Source organism: Rattus norvegicus, chromosome 11 (genome assembly GCF_036323735.1).
Source record: "Rattus norvegicus strain BN/NHsdMcwi chromosome 11, GRCr8, whole genome shotgun sequence".
Lineage (NCBI taxonomy): Eukaryota > Metazoa > Chordata > Mammalia > Rodentia > Muridae > Rattus > Rattus norvegicus.
In genome coordinates, this window is record NC_086029.1 from 55,535,611 (window position 1) to 55,554,769 (window position 19,159).

The 19,159-nt window shown below is 42.9% G+C and overlaps 1 protein-coding gene across 7 annotated transcripts in view; it reads left to right on the top strand.

Annotated features, from left to right (window-relative positions):
• The window catches only part of St3gal6 (ST3 beta-galactoside alpha-2,3-sialyltransferase 6), a 60,831-nt gene that overhangs the window by 5,491 nt on the left and 36,181 nt on the right, over positions 1-19,159 (top strand). For 6 of the 7 annotated variants that reach the window (XM_063270565.1, XM_006248210.5, XM_063270567.1 and 3 more), the window contains one exon: positions 11,147-11,310. The gene's annotated coding sequence lies outside the window, so the exon portion shown is untranslated. Of the gene's footprint in view, positions 1-11,146; positions 11,311-19,159 lie in introns of those variants that run through there. The other variant, NM_207602.2, reaches the window with a different exon arrangement.

Sequence of the window (19,159 nt, forward strand, 5' to 3'; positions counted from 1 at the left end):
AGTACTATAAAACATGAAGCTGGAGCCTCCCTGAGTCTGTTTCCTATCCTCTTCGTATTCTGTCATCTGGGTCCGTCATACAGAAGAAGTCTTGTCCCGTTGTCGTGGAAATGTAGTATCTGTGGCAGTTCCTTCTTCGTTCTTCTCTAGACATGGTCTTGGAGTTGTGAGGGTAGTGCACAGATCTGGGTGTATTGTTTCTGATTTAGCAGTAGTACTGGTTTATTAGTAACACTCAGACGTCCGGTAAACTTTCAGTTATCCTTTGATTATCACATGATTATCTCATGTGGCCTGATTATTACTCTCTGGAAAAGGCTGAGCTGGATTTTAGAGAGAAGAATCGCTTTTGAGAGTCCTTGATATGCTCAATGTTGCATTCTTGTTCTTTAAGTTGATTTAAGGGGCGTAAAAGCTAGAATTCCTTTCCGTTCGTGAGGACAGCACTATGTTAAACACGTAGAGGCAGTAAACAGTTGACAGACAACACAAATGTTCTAGGTTGGTTTATGTTGCCGGGATAAACACTGTGACCAAAAGCACCAAGGAAAGGAAAGAATTCACTTGGCTTATAGGTGACAGTCCACCACTGAGGAAAACTCTAAAAGGACCTTGAAACAAAAACTGTGAAGGAATTATACTTATTGGCTTCCCTGGCTTGCTCAGGAACCTGTCCTATACAGCCCAGGACCACCCACCTAGGGATGAAACCTCCCAAAGTGGGCAGGACCTTTCCATATCAATCAGTAAGATTGAGTTAAGAACTTGATTGTTCGGAGTACATAAAAGAGTAATCTCAAAAAAACCCAAAACAATCATTAAACAAGAATAGAACAACAACAACAACAACAACAACAACAACAACAACAACAGAAACTATAAGAGTAGGGGAAAATAACGTATCCTTTTTTTCTGGAAAATTCCAGAGTACTTTTGCTGGGAGAGATGGGCACGCAGATGCCAGCAAGTGAGTATTCGGACATTTCTTTTCATGTGCAGCAAACTGTCCATACAGCTTCATAATTCCCAATCCAAGGCAATTTGTGTTGGGCTGCTCAGGTGTGTGGCTGCATTAGTGAGGCATGTAAGTGCGCCCTCAACATGAATAGTAAAGTTAATGGCTCTTTAGGAATGAGACATTTTAGCAGGCACGGTGACTCAGGTCTATCGTCACGGTTATTCTGGAGGGTGAGACAGGTACATTGGAAGTTTAAGGCCATTATGGACACCTTAGTGAGCCCATGTTTCAAACTTTGGGTCTCATAATGTGCATGAAGCCAAAAAAAAAAAAAAAAAAAAAAAAAGAGCTTTGTATTCATAGTTTCATGTATTTTCTTTCCCCTAAGCAGTTTCTTAGGCCACAGTTTCATCGCTTATTAAGTGTCAACTGTTTCCTGGATACCCATTTGGTAATACTTATCTAGTGTGAGACATATTTAGCACCTCGGGGCATGAAAAGCTCTCCTTAGCAAAGCTGACAAGGCCGGGTGGATGGAAGCTTGGCCTGGAGAGAGATTGGTGGTTAGTAGGCGCTTGGGAGGGATTGGGATGAAGCTGGGAACTAAGGGAAATTGTAGATTGATGGACCCCTATTTATGGATGACTGACTATATCTAGGAATGTGACTGAGGGGAAGAGTACTTTTCTAGCATGGGGTTTTGTGAGACATGGGGTTCAACCCCTGCACCACACACAGACAAATATACACACTAGAGAGTGAAATTGTGTCGTGCACTCGTGGTACACTCCTTTAACCCCAGCATTCCGGAAACATGGGCAGGCAGGTGGATCTCTGTGTTTGAGGCCAGTCGGGTCTCCAGAGAGTTTCAGGACAGCCAGGAGTATGCAGAGAAACCCTGTTTGAAAAATAAAATAAAATAAGTTTTTAAAAAAGATCTAGGCATTCCAGTGGTGTGTCTAGCTGTTTTTTTCAAGAGGAACTAATGTGTAATTTTAACAGAGTAATGATTTTAAAACTTTTCTGTTGTAAATAGATCTTACAAAGGACACTGCTTTCAAGTGACTTGCTATTTGGGCCAATATTTCAAGTAAAGGTCAAATGACTTAGTTTTTTTTTTTAAGATTTATTTATTTATTTAATGTATATAAGTACACTGTTGCTGTCTTCAGACACACCAGAAGAGGGCGTCAGATCTCATTACAGATGGTTGTGAGCCACCATGTGGTTGCTGAGATTTGAATTCAGGACCTCTGGAAGAGCAGTCAGTGCTCTTAACCACTGAGCCTTCTCTCCAGCCCTACTTAGTTTTATTTTATTGCACCTGCCCTATAAATAAGTTAAAACTTTAAAAAAATGGGTTGTTAGAGACTGTTGTTGTCTGAATGTAGAGTGTATAGTATGCCTGTTTTTGGACTTTGAATGTTTTGGAGGACAGACTTTTTACTACAAAAGCCCTTTTTTTTTTTTTTTTTTTTTTTTTCTTTTTTTCAAATTTGGTGGGCAGGGCTCTTTGACATTCATGGTAAAAGAGACATATTCTTATAAACCGTATCTGTCCAAGCACTCTCTCTGCCTATGAACACCAGTGTTCCCCGGCACAAAACATTCATTCTTTAGCATAATTTCTTTATGGGGTTTTAAAAACTTCTCTTTCAAAGTCCACAGTGGCATGTGATCTTTCTTTTCAGTGTTTGGGTTTGACTCTAGAGCCACCGCATTCCCTGGGCTTGGCGGGGTGGGGGGTGGGGTGGGGGGTGGGGAGGTAGGGGGGGGTGGGGGGGTGGGGTGAGGTGGGGGTGGGGGGTGCTGTGTGGTAACGCTGGAGGCCTTTCTTTGACTTCACACTCTCCCATGCAGATCATAAGGTTTTCTCAGGTCCGGACCTCATGGCTTATTGCTCCCTGACTGAATAAGCTGCCTAACTTCTTAGAGCCCTACTTTCCTTACCTGTTGATCAGAAGTGGGGCCACGTCACAGTTGTTACAATGATTGAAAAGAAAATGCATGAGCAGTTTAGCATAGTTTCTGCCACGTATTCGGACATCTCTATCCGTGTTGTCGACTGTTGTTAGTATTACAACTTCACTCTTTTGTTTGTTTTGAGACAGTGACTCTTTATGTAGTCATTGTCCTGTAGACCAGGGTTGGCCTCAGACTCACAGAGATCTGCCTGCCTCTACCTCCGGAGTGCTGGGACTAAGGCAGGCACTACCGCTGCCTAGCTTTATAATTTTCCTTCTTGTACCAGTCATTGCAGCTACAATCACTCAGATACTTAAAACTTACCTTCCTCCTGAAAAGCCTTTCAGGCTGAACTTACCAAGTGCTGCTCCCCACTCACCTTGTTTGTTTCTTCATAGAGGCTGACTTCACTTTGGACTACATGACATAAATATTGTGCTTCTTCAGTTATTCCTCATCGAATAACAGCAGATATGAACTAGGTAGCTGCTTCCTAGCTAGGTGACTCTAGGTCAATGACTCTTCCTTGAAATTTCCACTGGGCTGCCAAGACCCCTATGTCTTAGGCAATTTCATTTTCTTGAATGATTTAAATGTGCACCCAAGCACACAGATAAACACATATATAGTTCAAGTTATCCCTGTTTTGAAATGACTTTATGTGCACTTACTTTCTTGGACCCTTCTATATCTGAATGAAATTTGGCTCTGAAGAGCAGAATTCTAGAAAGAGGCTTGCTGGGAGGTAGGAGAGTGGGGACAGCATTTCAGAAACACTGTCAAAGGTCCCTTTAGGCACTGTCCTGTAGGACTGAGAACTGCTCAGAGTTAAAGTCAGAATAATGTTCAAAGTCAGGCCCCTTTGGAGATAAGATGGTCAAGGCTGTAGGAGCTGGCTTGATCAGAATTAAGGCCTGTGATTTGTATATTTATTTATATATCACCTGAGGACTATGTAGTTAGGGAAGCAGTTCTATATTGGCAGTTCATAATGGGCAAATTCAACATGTATTAAACATGGACCTGAGATTTATATATAGCACCTTAATAGTTCTCTTTTAACCCCTGTTCTTATAAGAAAATGATTAAAATGCTAATATCCTCTCATATTGGGAGTTTCATAGATAGAAATGTTATTTCTTACTCGCAATTTCTAAAGCATGAGAGTCTGAATGCAGTGGGGGAGTTAGAGGCAGACAATGGGGACAACCAGTAGCTTTCCTGGAAGTATATGCTTTGAAGCTTGTGCTCCTTCTATAATACAAAAGAAGACACTTTATGAAGCTATATGTATCGCTCCACAGCACCCTTGGCATAACTATACTTTTTATAATTTATATGCAGATTTTGCCCTGTGCTTGATAAGTATTTGTTAGCCCTGCTAAGTTTGGGCTTCCTTCCCCTCCCTCACAGTTTATGTGTTACCTGATGGTAATTCTAGAAAACGTCTGCCTGCCCTCTACATCTCCTTGTTTACTAATGCTGCTGTCCTCCAGTTGCTTTTCATTTTCAGGTTTTCCTCCTCGGAAATTATAGGCGCGCTCGCGCTGGTGTGAGGGTGTCAGATCTCCCAGAACTAGAGTTACAGACAGTTGTGAACTGTCCTATGGGTGCTGGGAATTGAACCAGGGTTCTCCAGAAGAGCAGCTAGTGCTCTTAACCACTGAGCCATCTCTCCATCTCTCCTGTCCCCTAGGGCTATGTTCTTCTTTGGAAATAGAATTGTGTCTGATGAAGTCATACTGGAAATAGGATGAGCCCTTAAAACGATGAATTGATGTAAGGTTTGAGGCCTGGTGAGAAAACCAGGTGAAGGTAGAGATGTGAGGGGTGTGATTAGCTTATAGGCCACAGAATGCCTTGGATTGCCAGCAAAGCTCCGAGTGCAAGAGAGGATCTCCTTGCAACTCCCAAAGGGAACTTGGATCTGCCCACACCTTCCTTTCAGACTTCTAGACCTCAGACCTGTGTGAGACAGCATTTATTATCACTTTAGGCCCCTCCCCGCTCCAGTTCCTGTAAGCCTGGACTCTGGTACGGGAGTCTGCAGGGGACCAAAGTTCTTCCTCTCTTTGGAGAGCATTTCCTGGCTCTGGGTCTCAGGACTGTCTCACAGAGTGCCCACAGTCAGACTCTGCCTAAATTCCCCTTTGAGAGGACTCTAGGGCTTGATCTCTAGTTCCTTGTCTCTCTTTGCAAAAGCACCCCACAGGGTGCCAGGGTTCAGTGTCATCATGTGACTGGTTCAGTACTATCTTGTGACTTTGCCTTCTCCCTACTCAGCTTTTCAAGAGCATTTTCAGGGGCCTGCTTGATTTCCCAATTAAGATCCAGGATAAACCTCGAATGCTAACCTTTTACCTTTTATTTGGCACTCTCTGAAGTGTTTGTCTTCTCTCTGGGTTTTTCCCCAGTCTCAGGATGAAGTCATACTGTGGGTGCAGTTTTCTCATTTCTCTGCTCCAGAATAATCTTTAAAGGAAAACAAAACAAAACAAAAAAACCCCAGCATGCTGTATTTTAAAATGAAGGCAGTGCTCTCTGAGTGGTGTCATGTCTTATGAATAGAGGCTTCATTCTGCTGCACTTGGCCTATTAAAGAACAGTTTTCATTTGAGAAGCTATAGCTTTCTGCTCAAAAAGAGTTGGCAAAAGTAAGGAATTTGAATAAGAATAGTAAATAAATTTGAATAGTAAGTAATATTGAAAAGAGGTGTTCAATAGTAAAGAATTGCACAGATCTTATCAGATGGTTTTTGTTTGTTTGTTTTGTTTTTGTTTTTGTTTTCCCAGCAAAGATTGATTTCAAACTCACTACTTGTTTTAGTTTTTATGTGGGGCTAAGTTTCTAGTGTGATCACAAAGAAGGTACTGTTTTGAGATCCCCAGGGTGAGTCCACAGACACAGCCCAATTCCTGTGATCTGTGCTAGTGTCCTGGCTTCCAGGCCTAGGAACTCGCTGGCAGCCATTCTGTTACACACTCTGAGCACAGACTGCCTTTCAGTCTTGGATGAAGTCCTCAGTAGAGTGGCTGCCTCATAGACATATATCCCTTCCCCTTCCCTGTCCCTTCCTTTCTGTGTTGTTAGTAACTATGGAAACATCTTTAGGGCACTGAAGCATAAATCTAAAACTTTCAGGAGTTTAATGTTAATTTTATTTTGTTTGCTGGTGTGTGTGTGTGTGTGTGTGTGTGTGTGTGTGTGTGTGTGTGTGTGTGTGATTTCTCAGTCCCTTGAGCGTCTTTCAATTTCTTGTTCTTGGGATTTATACCTGGAGAAAAAGGAAGGAGAGTTTTAGGCTACTCATATCTTTTAGACAATACATATATTTACTGTAACTTCAATTATAAAGCAGTGTACCATGAACAAGCAGTTAAGCAATCAAGAACAGAGCAAAGGGCTCTCTGTTCTGGTTAACTGCTTAAATGTGTGACTGGGGATTTGCCTGTCAGGTGATAGTAATTTGAGCTCAGCCCTTGTATCCTGAGATTCTGTGGTAGACAGATGGGTTTAGCCAACCTAGGATGAAAGGATGAGTGGATGCTGCGAGGGAGGGGAGGCACATATGACGCTGCCAGTTTTCTCACTGAAGTACTAATGGGATTTGGCTGAGCCAGCCCAGTGGGTTCCTGAAGGCTGGGGGGGGGGGGTTCCCCCTCAGCCCAGAAGGATTTCTTGGACCTCAGCCAGGAACTGAGAAGAGGCACTACCTCCTTGCCTTGCCTATGGAACTCGCTAAAGCATTTTTGTAGTTGTGAAAGAGGCACTAAACAGTTGGACTCCATGGAGACTCTGTGTGCTGGCATGGCTTCTTGCAGTGGGAGCATAGATTTCCTTTTTTTAAAATTTCCCCTCTTGGGAATGTGTATTTCATTGTGAGACAACTCAATTCCACCTCTTCCAAGACAAATGCCCTTTTTTTGAAGAATGTGGACATTGGTAAATAGTTATACATATTTTGAAATAGCTAATGTTTGAGGGTAGGTTTCTTTTCCTGATGCTTGTTTATACAAACAATATATATGTGTATAGGTGCAGGAATCCCATAGATGAGTCTTCATATATTTGTATTTCTGCCTTCACTTTACACCTGACAGTCACTATACCTTGCTCTAATGTCCTTGAGCTAAAAATGCAGCAAATGCAAATATTCCCATTTGCAGTTAGCGGGTCTCAGGCACGTCACTGAGTTGATTAATTGTTGTTAAAGATTGTCTCTGCAATACAGCGTGCACGTCACAATCTGTTTTCTTTAAGAAAAAAGGTGGCAGTTTTTATTGTTTGTATCTTGGGCACAAGACAAAGAATTGGAGAGAAACCTTTGCTTATCTGCTTCTCCACATGGTTGGTTTTTCTGCTTGGTCAGCTTGGTTCTTGTAGAAAGAAAGAAAAAAATCTATTTCTGTGTTTGGACGCTTGCTCCCCCCACTCCTTTTGTTTTTCAAGACCGTTTCTCCATGTAACCCTGGCTGTCCTAGCACTTGCTCTGTAGACCAGGCTGACCTTGAACTCAGAGATCTGCCTGCCTCTGCCTCCAGTGCTGGGGCTCTAGGAGTGTGCCACCACTGCCTGGTTAGGATGTGGTGCTGTTAACATTGTCATAGGTTCATATGAACTAGAAATTTACCGACTAAAGGTTTTCCTTCACTTATTTCATTTGTGTGTGTGTGTCTGTGTGCATATGTTCATGCCTTGCACATCTGTGAAAGTCAGAAACAGCGTGTGGTACTCCGTTTTCTCCTTCCATCCTGTTGGCTCTGGTGGCTGCTCTTAGACTGCAGGTGCTGCTCCCTCTGGTTCGAATGTTTTTCCCTTCCTAGGCTGTCTCACCTGAAACTGTTTTCTTCCTTTCCCTGCCTCAGTCAGCTCCGACAGTTCCCAACCATAATTTGATAAATGCTCACGAATGGTTTGCTGCTGGATGTCTCTGAGTCACTGTATCCCTGGTGGCTAGAACGATGTCTGGGATTGAATGGACATTGGGAATTTATTGAGTGTCACTTTAGAGATGAAACTGCTCAGAGTTAATTTCACCAAATACTGAATTTTAGTCAACACTCTTTGCTCTAAGGATTGGTAATATACTGACAGGAAGTAAATCTAAGATATTTGGTTTAATAATGGTTCATTTATAACACACACACAAACACACACACACACACACACCTTTAAATTAAGACCCACCTCTCATTTGTAACGAGGTTAGGAGATCATCTACATGGCAGAGATAAACGTGCGGTCCCATGTGTTTGCCTTGAGAAGCAGGACAATTTCTAATACTGGAATCTTCAGGTTTGATTTTTGTTTTCTCTCAGCCTGATTCGTTTCTTTATTTTAAAAAGTAGCCGAAGAGAGGTAGGTCAAGAGAGATATCAGAGAAGCCGGTAGAAGGGGCAGGATGATCTAGGCTCATTCAGAATAAAGAACAGAAAAAAAAAAAAAAGGAAAAAAGAAAAAAAGAAAAAAAAGAAAAAGGCAAGAAACCTGGCAAAACAGGGAGATGATTTGAAAAGGGGGCTTCTGTGAATTTGATGCCGTTGCTTGTAATTCAGGAAGGCAACAGGAGAGGTGTTTTATTTTTTGTTTCTGTTTTTCTTTGCGCCAGTACTAGGAAACAACTTGGGCTTCACACATGCCAGTCAGCCAAGCGCGTCACCACTGAGCTCTCTCCAGCCTTTTGCTAGTCGTCTGTATTGATATATGATATTACTAAATTGCCCAGGCCGGCTGGCCTTGCCCTGTTCTTTCCCAGCCTCTAGTGTAGCTGGGGCTACAGACTTGGACCAGCAGGTCTGGCTTGGCCCTTGTCGATGGTGGTAGTATTTTCTCTAGAAGAGAAACGAAAGGATGCTTACAGTTTGAGAAAGCGCTGCATAGGGATCTGGATGCTTCTTCAGGGAAGGCCTCCTAGAGGGTTAGGAAATGATTGAGGTGCTCAGATGACTTATGAGGTGAGTGGGCAAGCAGAACAAAGTTTGACCAGTCAATGATCCAAGTGGGTCTCACATGCAATGCCAAGGCTAGAAAAAGAACGGAAAACCTACACAAGGGCTATGGTCTGTGGCCCCCAGAAACTGCATTTCCTGTTACAGTCACTTAGCTTTGTAGAAATCATTGTGAACTTTAGGGCCTTCCTTTTCACTTTCTGTGTTACTGAAAACTAATAAATTATTGGCCTTGGTTACTTTCTAAGCTCAGGATGAAAGCACTGTTTTGTTTTGTTTTGTTTTGTTTTGTTTTTTTAAATAGAGGTAAACTTCGTCTTTGAAATTGTGCATTATTACTCAAGATATGACTGCAAGGGCCTCAAAATAGCATGATGTCACACCTGTTTTTTGGAAGTTGTATGTGTCCTCATCAAACCTCTTAACCTGTTAGTAATCATTATCTGCTCCCAAATCAGGAGTCGTGTGTGTGTGTGTGTGTGTGTGTGTGTGTGTGTGTGTGTGTGCGCGCGCGCGCGTGTGCGTGTGCTGCATTTGGGAAACATTGGTTCATTTTCTCACTCCATCCTTACCACAAAAAAGTATGAGGCCATGTCCTAATGACTTTGGAATCATCTGGAGCCTGCTGGAAGGGAGAGGGATGAGATCTCTCCCCAGACCTACAAAATCAGAATCGGCACGTCCAGCTGATGCCAATGGTTTTTAAGTGCAGCTCTGCAAATCCCACTGAGTAGACTGGAGAGCAGAATAAGTATCTTTAGTAACAAATGACGCACTAGCCCACAGTGAGACAGATTATTATCTTCAGGTAGCCTAAATCTTAGGAAATTGTTCCTAAGAAGGGACTCACACCTAATTCTGTGAATAGCTTTCAAACCATGCAGTTCCTCTTTGTGAGGATACTTTGGACATTAGACTGGGCTTGCTCCTCTCCTGAATTATTTTCTCCAGGTGTACAAACCTCTGTCCCCCAGTTGGTATTGATATGTCAATTGGTGGCCGTCCTTTTTGATCTATTCAGATCCTCTAAAGAACCTTCCCAGCATTATAATCGGAATTCCTTTGCTCCAGTTACTTAAATCAAGTTAAGTAGTTGGTCGTAGGTGTCAGAGACCCAGGAACTTTGTGTCCTATATATTCATGGAGAAAAATTCTAATGCACAGATTTATCCTGATTCACAACTCGTAATTCTGTAGGTTCAAAGTTCTGCCTCACAGACCTTTGTTATTACATGTTAGGGTGGCCATTCGAGGCACCCGCTTCCGAGTTCTAAAAGGCCTAATTTCTCAGTACTTCAAAAGAAAAATGTATGTAGTATTTTTATCTTTTCCTACAAGTTAAAACCCTCCATGGCACAGAATCAACTGACTTTTCCTTAGCAGTTTGTCACATGCGTCCGTTTAGACAAACACTGAGATAACCTTAATGTGCTCAACTTCATAATCTGTTTTTGGTGGGCTCTGTCTTTCCTTGGCATCCAGTGAGTTTATAATCAGCATAATTATTTGCCTAGACTTCAGGTGTGAAAGTCCCCCTGTTTCGTTTCTGTATATCGGTCGGTTAACTAAGAGATCCATTTAACCTGGTGTGAGAAAAAGCTGTATGTGGAGCCGCCACGAAATTGTTTTTGCAGCTTTCTTCTTCTTCCTCTCCTTCTCCTTCTCCTCCTTCTCCTTCTCCCTCTTCTTCTTCCTCTTCCTCCTCTCCCTCCTCCTCCTCTTCCTCCTCCTCTTCCTCCTCCTCCTGTTCTTTTTTTTTTGTAGGAAGTGGCCCATGGTATTTTCTGACACAGGCTGCTGGTTGTTCTTGTATTGCACCATGATGCTATTTTCCTTTCTTCCCATCTTTCAAGGGTGTGAGAGTTTATAGCTCCTCCTCTCACTTATGTGTCTAACAATAAAGCTGTAGTGTCGTCCCCCCCCCCCCCCGTGTGTGTGTGTGTGTGTGTATAACTCAAAAGGAGAGGCAGTTACTTCTTTTTCGTCGAGCTTGTTCTGGATTAGTTGAACTGGATGGTATTTTTCAACAAGATTGAGCTGGATCCTTCGGAAAACCAATCTGGAAGGACAGGAATATAATGTGGGGCTTGCTTGGCCATTGGGTTTAATTCATTTAGGTTTTGTGTTTGATAATGCCATCTAAACCTCCCCATAGAGCAGCTTTTAAGAAATCCTGCATGAGCTGTCTAAGACCATGTTATTTTATTTTTAACAGTGTTCATTTCTTGTAGCATAACCATTCTCTAAATGTACTGCCATTGTGTTTTGTTTCAGCACCCACAAGTGAAGCAACAAGAAACGCCATCTTGGATTGTTTCCAGTATCCAGACCTCCACATGTCAGCAGTAGTCTCCTGAGGCGTTCTACCCTCCCTCTACTCTCCTCCTATCGATCTTCAGAAAGAAAGGGTGTTCAGGAAACGCACCCTAAAGGCACAGGTTGGTAGAGGCAGCCCGCCTGGTCTTAGGTTGCTTAGATGGGATTTTCAACCCTTGGAATGTGCTGTTTCTTGCAGGTGGTGTGAATCTGTTTCCAGCTGTGAGCTGTTTTTCTTCTTGCAAGGTTTGCAGGTAGCTAGAAGGTTTAGGAGACTTAAACTGATTGGTTCCTCTTTCGGCGTATTCAGAAGTCAAACTATGGGGGCTAGAAAGCATTTTTTTAAAAAATACAATTTGTTTTTGTTTTATGTGCACTGGTGCTTTGCTTGAGCGTGTGTGTCTGTATGAGGGTATCAGATCTTGGAATTACCTCTGTGAGCTGCCACGCGGATGGTAGGAATTGAACCTGGATCCTGTGGAAGAGCAATCAGTACTTTTAACTACTGAGCTATCTCTCCAGCCCTGACTATATTTTTATAGTCAATCTGAAATGCTTTCTTGGGAGCTGTTTTAAGTCAACATGGAAAGGGGGGAGTAACAGAACTCCAAAGGTAAGACATTATGTACGTGACAAATAGTGGAGAAGCGTGGTGGGTAATAAACCTTGGGCGTGAGGCCTGTTCATCATGGGCCTGGTTTTCTGTATAGATTCTATTTTCCTCTGTTTTTATTAGGAAAATTAATAGTAATTTCATTACACCACCCTAATGAAATTGTTAGGCTTATTCTCCCAACTATTTGCACAACTTTCATACACCAACTCCTCATCAATTTTGAGATAGCCGTAAAACAAAATATCCATCAGGAATAAACAGACAGGAGCTCTCGTCGTCTTTTGGATCTCTTAAGAGTCTCAAGAAAGGATTATTCTACTAGCAGATTCGTGCATTACATTAAATTTTGCTGATGTGTGTATCTGTGTGCTCCTCAGTGTGATTGTGAATGTCTGTGTGCCGGCACACAAATGCCACTGCATGTATGTGGAGGCCAGAGGGCTACTTGCAAGAATTAGTTGTCTCCTTCTGCCATATAGGTCCTAAAGATCAGATACCGCTTGTCAGCCTCTGTGGCAAGCACTGTCAACCACTAAGTCCGTGGTTCTCGACCATCCTAATGCCGGAACTCTTTAATATAGTTCCTAAGGTTGTAGTGACCCCAACCATAAAATTATTTTAGTTGCTACTCAAGTTTGCTACTGTTACAAATCTTAATGTAAATATTTGATGTGCAGAATATCTAATACGTGTGACTCTCAAAGTGGGCGAGACCTTTGGTTGAGAACCACCGCACTCAACCACCTTGCTGGCCCAACTGTACTGTTTTCTTAGGAGATCTTTTTTATGTGGGGCACATCTTGATTAAGAATATTTTGTTTAAGCAACCCTGGGAATTTAAATAGTCACTGTGGTCTTGGTATTTGGTCCTTGAGAATTTCTTATTTCTTAACCCTGAGACTGCAGATGGTGTTTCATAGCCCCGCCGCCACCATTCACTGAAGGAAGGCTTGGTGTCTGGACAGTTTCACTAATTGTAAGAGAAGAGTTAAAATAAGGTTTAAAGAGTTAGCACAATCTGCCAGGAGCTTAAATTACAGTTATCACCAGTAATATACTTCTGTTGCATAGCATCTTTAATCCCCTTTGTGCAGAAGAAAAGGAGACAGAGAGAGGCTAAGCAGGCTCCAGGGTCTTTTGAGTTATCAGAGGACTCAAATCTAAGGGTTCAAGTGCCAAACAGGTAACCTTAACACCCAGTTATGCGCCTGCCTACAAACTTAAGAATTGCCTGAAGAAGACCACGGGAGGTACATGGAAGGGCCAAGTTATGGAAATCTAGAGTGGTGGGCTTAGTGGTTTTACGTGCATGTGACTGATAAACAGGGCAAGTTTTAGTGTGAGTGAATGGCAAGATGGGGACGGCACTTGGAGAGTTTTATGCCAGCTCTCACATGTGGGTTGACTTAAAGGGACTAGAGGATTAGGGATCATTAAGAGTAGGGGGTCGGGGGAAGCTGAGTGAGAAGGAATAAGAAGGGGATTTGGGGAACAAGATTATGATAGCAATCGGAGTCTGGATGCGGATGGGCAAAGGGGAAAGTGGAGGTGGAGAAGCACAGGCAGAGGAGTGACATAAAATGCAGGCCCTGAATTTCATAAAGTCATTGTTTTTGATAGCTGAGTAATATTCCATTGTGTAGATGTACCACATTTTCTGTATCCATTCCTCTGTTGAAGGGCATCTGGGTTCTTTCCAGCTTCTGGCTATTATAAATAAGGCTGCTATGAACATAGTGGAGCACGTGTCTTTGTTATATGTTGGGGCATCTTTTGGGTATATGCCCAAGAGAGGTATAGCTGGGTCATCAGGTAGTTCAATGTCCAATTTTCTGAGGAACCTCCAGACTGATTTCCAGAATTGTTCCAGTCTGCAATCCCACCAACAATGGAGGAGTGTTCCTTTTTCTCCACATCCTCACCAGCATCTGCTGTCACCTGAGTTTTTGATCTTAGCCATTCTCACTGGTCTGAGGTGAAATCTCAGGGTTGTTTTGATTTGTATTTCCCTTATGACTAAAGATGTGAGGTAACCCAACCACAGAAAAACACACATGGTATGCACTCATTGATAAGTGGCTATTAGCCCAAATGCTTGAATTACCCTAGATGCATAGAACACATGAAACTCAAGAAGGATGACCAAAATGCGAATGCTTCACTCCTTCTTTAAAAGGGGAACAAGAATACCCTTGGGAGGGAATAGGGAGGCAAAGTTTAGAACAGAGGCAGAAGGAACACCCATTCAGAGCCTGCCCCACATGTGGCCCATACATATACAGCCACCCAATTAGACAAGATGGATGAAGCAAAGAAGTGCAGGCCAACAGGAACCGGATGTATATCTCTCCTGAGAGACACAGCCAGAATACAGAAAATACAGAGGCGAATGCCAGCAGCAAACCACTGAACTGAGAACGGGACCCCCGTTGAATGAGTCAGAGAAAGGACTGGAAGAGCTTGAAGGGGCTTGAGACCCCATATGAACAACAATGCCAAGCAACCAGAGCTTCCAGGGACTAAGCCACTACCTAAAGACTATACATGGACTGACCCTGGACTCTGACCTCATAGGTAGCAATGAATAGCCTAATAAGAGCACCAGTGGAAGGGAAAGCCCTTGGTCCTGCCAAGGCTGGACCCCCAGTGAACATGATTGTTGGGGGGAGGGTGGTAATGGGGGGGAGGATGGGGAGGGGAAGCCCATTTAGAAGGGGAGGGGGATGTTGGCCCGGAAACTGGGAAGGGGAATAACAATTGAAATGTAAATAAGAAATACTCAAGTTAATAAAGATGAAACAAAACAAAACAAAACAAAACAAAAAAAAAACCCAGCAGGCTCTTTTGGCACTACCCAGAGACAGAGAGAAGTGGGCCAGGTACTTAACACCTTAGAGACTAGAAAGACCAGTGATGCCAGCAGTATCATTCATTCCTTATGGATTTGTTTGTTCTTGAGTAAGTATCACCACCGAGATGTCGCTGTGAGGCAAGAATTGTGCTAAGGGGTAGGGTTTTAATCCGCATAAAAATGCTCTGCTATGCCTGTATTCTGTTACTTCCTTGATCCCCGTTACACATAGCAGTAACTGGAAATACTGTCGTCAGTTTATGAATGGTGATTCATTTAGAGCTTTAAGAAAGAAACCTTTACATTACATTTCTATTTGTTTGTTGGCGATATGTGTGTGACAAGTGGCCAAAGGACAACTTGTGGAAGTTGGTTTTCTCCTTTCACCGTGTGGGCCCTGGGGGTTGAACCCAGGTTTGAGAGGGGTTCTACCTAGGGTTAGGATTAGGGTTAGGGTTAGCATGAGTAGCATCATGGGACAGTGGTTTGCTTGCTATGGTGAGAGGGTCTTTTCTTCAACCCTTTTTTATCTCCCAGGGGTATTTGACTTGTTTTTCCTGAGAATATTCTGTTCATTTGCCTGAGGCGTGGAGGTTGGAGGAACTTCTAAAACCTCAAGCCCCTAGTTTGCATGAGGGCTGGACTTTCTCAATGGGGTTCTGTTTCCTTCCCTTTGACTTCCAGCAGCGTTTTGTAAGCATGTAACATCCAGGCAGAAGTCCAGATTCCGACTTAGGATCAGGGCAGGAGTGTGCATTTCTGTTGCCTTCCTGGTGACTCACACTCTGAACCATGCTAGATTGCCAGGGAAATGAAACAGTTTTTCCTTTACCAGTAACAGATAACCAAAATGATCTTTGAAAGTGTGTGGCTTAACTTTAGTTTCACACCGAGTGGTGTTTTCCATACCCTTGGGTTCATGTGCATCATGTTTAACGATGTGAACATAGTCAATGCGTTATCTTTAGTAATCCATTTACTAATTTTCCATTTTGGGCTTCTTTGTTCAATCACGCTGGTGCTATTCGATATCACCAGTAAGTCAAACAGTTATATGTTTATTTCCATTTTGACTGGCTGAAGGAAATGTGTTTAGAAATAGATATCAAACTGTAACGCAAAGCCTTTGTACAAAGTTAAAAAATATTTTCTGTGCTGCCTTAGTGGTATTTCTCCTGCTTCGATAAAAGACTGACCAAAAAAACATGGGGCAGTAAGGTTTATTTGGCTTTTTGGTTCAGTCGGTCACCGAAGGAAGCCAAGCTAGGAACTGTAGAGACTAGGAACACTGCTTCTGAACTTGCTTCCTGTGGTCTGCCAGCTCAGCCTGCAGTCTTATACAACCCAGACCCACTTGGCCAGGAGTTGGTACCACCTGGTACCACCTTCAGAGGGCTGGGCTCCTCCCACAATCATTTACCAATCCAAAAAAAAAAAAAAAACTGCTGTAATACTCCCCCACAGAGACAATCACTGGGGGCGTTTTCTCAGGTGCGTTTCCTTCTTCCCAAATGACTCTAGCTTGTGCCAAGTTGGCATAAAAGTAGCCAACACATGATTGCTCAGCTTGCTTTCTTATATGATCCAGAACCACAGTGAGCTGGGCCTTCCAGACATGCCCAGAAGCCAGTCTGATGACGGTAATTCTTTAGAGTTCCCCCTTCACAGGTGACCCTAGTTTGTGGTCAGGTTGACAAAAACCAACTAGCACGTACACTATCCGCGAAAACATATTTCTGCCCAAAGAGCTATATTTGGATGTTCACTGTACTTTATCTGTACTAAACAAAAATCTGCAAAGAAATCAAACGTCTCTTTCCAGGGGAATGATAAATCAATTTCTGTATACCCAGCCGCAGTGGGCTACTGCCTAGCGGTACAAACTCAGTACAAGCAGCAGCAGTGAATGTGCTTTTAAGGCATTGTGTTAACATAAATAAGATACACTCTGTGCGGCTGCATCTCCATGAAGGTTTAGAAACAGCAAGACTGTAGTGATGTCAGCAGGCTGCCAGGGATCTGGAAGAAGGAGCCGGGAGCTGACTGCAACCAAGAGAATTTGGGGTTTGATGAAAAGATAAAAACATTTGGTCTCCTCACATTAGTGATTCCCTACACACTCCGAATCTCATCAAATTGTACAACTGAACTGATGAGATTACTGCTTTAATTTCTATTATAATAAAGCTGATTTCTTAAAAACTAAGCATAGCCATCACACGTTTCTAGCATCAAACGCTTTTTGCCGCTCATATCTTCCTGGTAGAGTATTAAACTAGGAAAACAGGCCAGCTGTGGTGGCTCACGCTAATAATCCCAGCACTTGAGAGGTGGAGGCAGAAGAATCAGGACTTCAAGATTAGCTTCCGCTATGATGGCGAGTCCGAAGCCAGCTGAGGTTACCTGAAACCCAGTCCCAGAAAGAAAAAAGATCTACTCTAAAACAAATGGATCGCAGGACAGTGGTGACACATGGCTAATCCTAGCAGGCAGAGAGAGAGACAGAGAGAGAGGCAGAGAGGCAAAGAGGCAGAAAGAGAGGCAGAGAGGGGCAGAGAGGGGCAGAGAGGGGCAGAGAGGGGCAGAGAGGGGCAGAGAGGGGCAGAGAGGCAGAGAGGCAGAGGCAGCAGATCTCTGAGCCTGAAGCCAACCTGGTCAACAGGGTGGGAGTTTCAGGATAGCCAGGGCTACACACAGAAACACTCTCTCAAACAAACAAAAAATGAGAGCTGGGTTAAGGGAGGGAAGGGAGATAAGGAAGGGGGAGTGGGAGTGGGGAGAGTAGATGAGACAGGCAAGAGCTGGGAGGAGAGAAGATGGGAGGGAGGGAAGGATATGGGCCCCTGAGAGAAAGCAGGAGTGCATAGAGGATGTAAAGTCCCCTGAAAACCTCCTTGTGCCTGTGCAATGGAGTGTTGAGTGAGAGGTTCTGAAAATGGGAACTTTAGTTCATTTATTTTTAGCACCCAATACAGTGGCTGTGTTAGCTGAGTGGTTTTCGTCATCCTGCTGTGCTATTAAAAATAAAAATTCTCCTGAAAGTGATTTCTCTGTTTCATGTCTGCCACGAACTTGTTCCCTGTCGTAGAGTAGGGGAGTGTGTGTGTGTGTGTGTGTGTGTGTGTGTGGTTGGTCATCTGCTTTGGCAATGACAGCTTACGTTCAAGTAGATGAGACAAGCTGTCTGCGTGTGCGCATGATGGACTCTGGCAACGCTCGAGCTTTCTGCACAGACTGAAAGCCGAGCTCTGGTGGCTGAAGATTAGTGCACCATCCAAAGAACTGACGGATGGAAGGCCAAGGAACTTAATTATACATGATGTTGTCTTTGTGCCAGGAAGAAGAAAAAGAGCCCTGGCTTTAGAGATTGGCCAGAATTTATGTAGTTGGGGACAGTTAGTTGAGACTACTCAAAATAATTTTTTTTTTGAAGGGGATAAAAATCAAGTTATAATTTTCTAGAGGTTTATTTGAAGGTGTTTTTCTCACCTTAATTTTGGTTTTTAGATTTATTTATTTTATATATGTGAGTACACTGTCCCTGTTGTCCCTGTCTTCAGGCACATCAGATCCCATTACAGACGGTTGTGAGCCACCATGTGGTTGCTGGGAATTGAACTCAGGACCCTGGAAGAGCAGTCAGTGCTCTTAACCACTGAACCGTCTCTCCAGCCCCACCTTAATATTCTCTAATCAAAGAGTAGTAGCAAATAATATCATTTACAATATCAGTTTCTTTTGGTATCATCACGCACATGCACCCTATTTCTTTAACTATAGCCTAGTGAAAAATTTCCAGATGTTTGTAGCAGAAAGTTCCACCAATGCCTTAAACTATCTTTTTGTGAGATAGGTTAGTATTAAGCCAGTATATTTTAATGTGTATCATAACATTATTTACTTTGTATTTGCATGGTGTTGGGAATTGGATCTAGGGCCTTATGCAAGCTAAACACATGTCCTGCCACTGAGCTACCTCACAGTCTTTGTCTTAGATCTAAAATGTATCATTACGCTCATATCGTTACATGTTAAAATACTGTTATTATAATTTTCTAAGTTCACGGTGTAATAGTTAAAAATACAGTTATTATAGTTTTACTAATACGTAGTTTAAAGTTGTGGGCTATGAAATCAGATAGTTGTCATCTTGAGTTCTGACCAATGCCTTGTGTATTATTAACAATGTCACCGAGTATTTTAAAACTCTCGACTTAATTACCATGTACAAAAGGGCTTAATACCATGCTATGCATTTGCTGTGTACGTAATTAACTATGATGTTAGTTGCATGGCTGTGGTCTCCACAGGATCAAGGGCCTCAGATGTAAGAGAGCTGTCCCTCCACATTGGGATGGACCCTCAGGTAAAGCAATAAGGACTGTACTTCAAAGGAAGTTGTGCATTGAAGATTGAGGCTTTGCCGTCTGTCAGAGTGGGGTCCAGTGTTTCCAGTAAGACCTGGGCTAGGCAGAGATGGCTGGATCTAGGAAGTTTAGGCTTA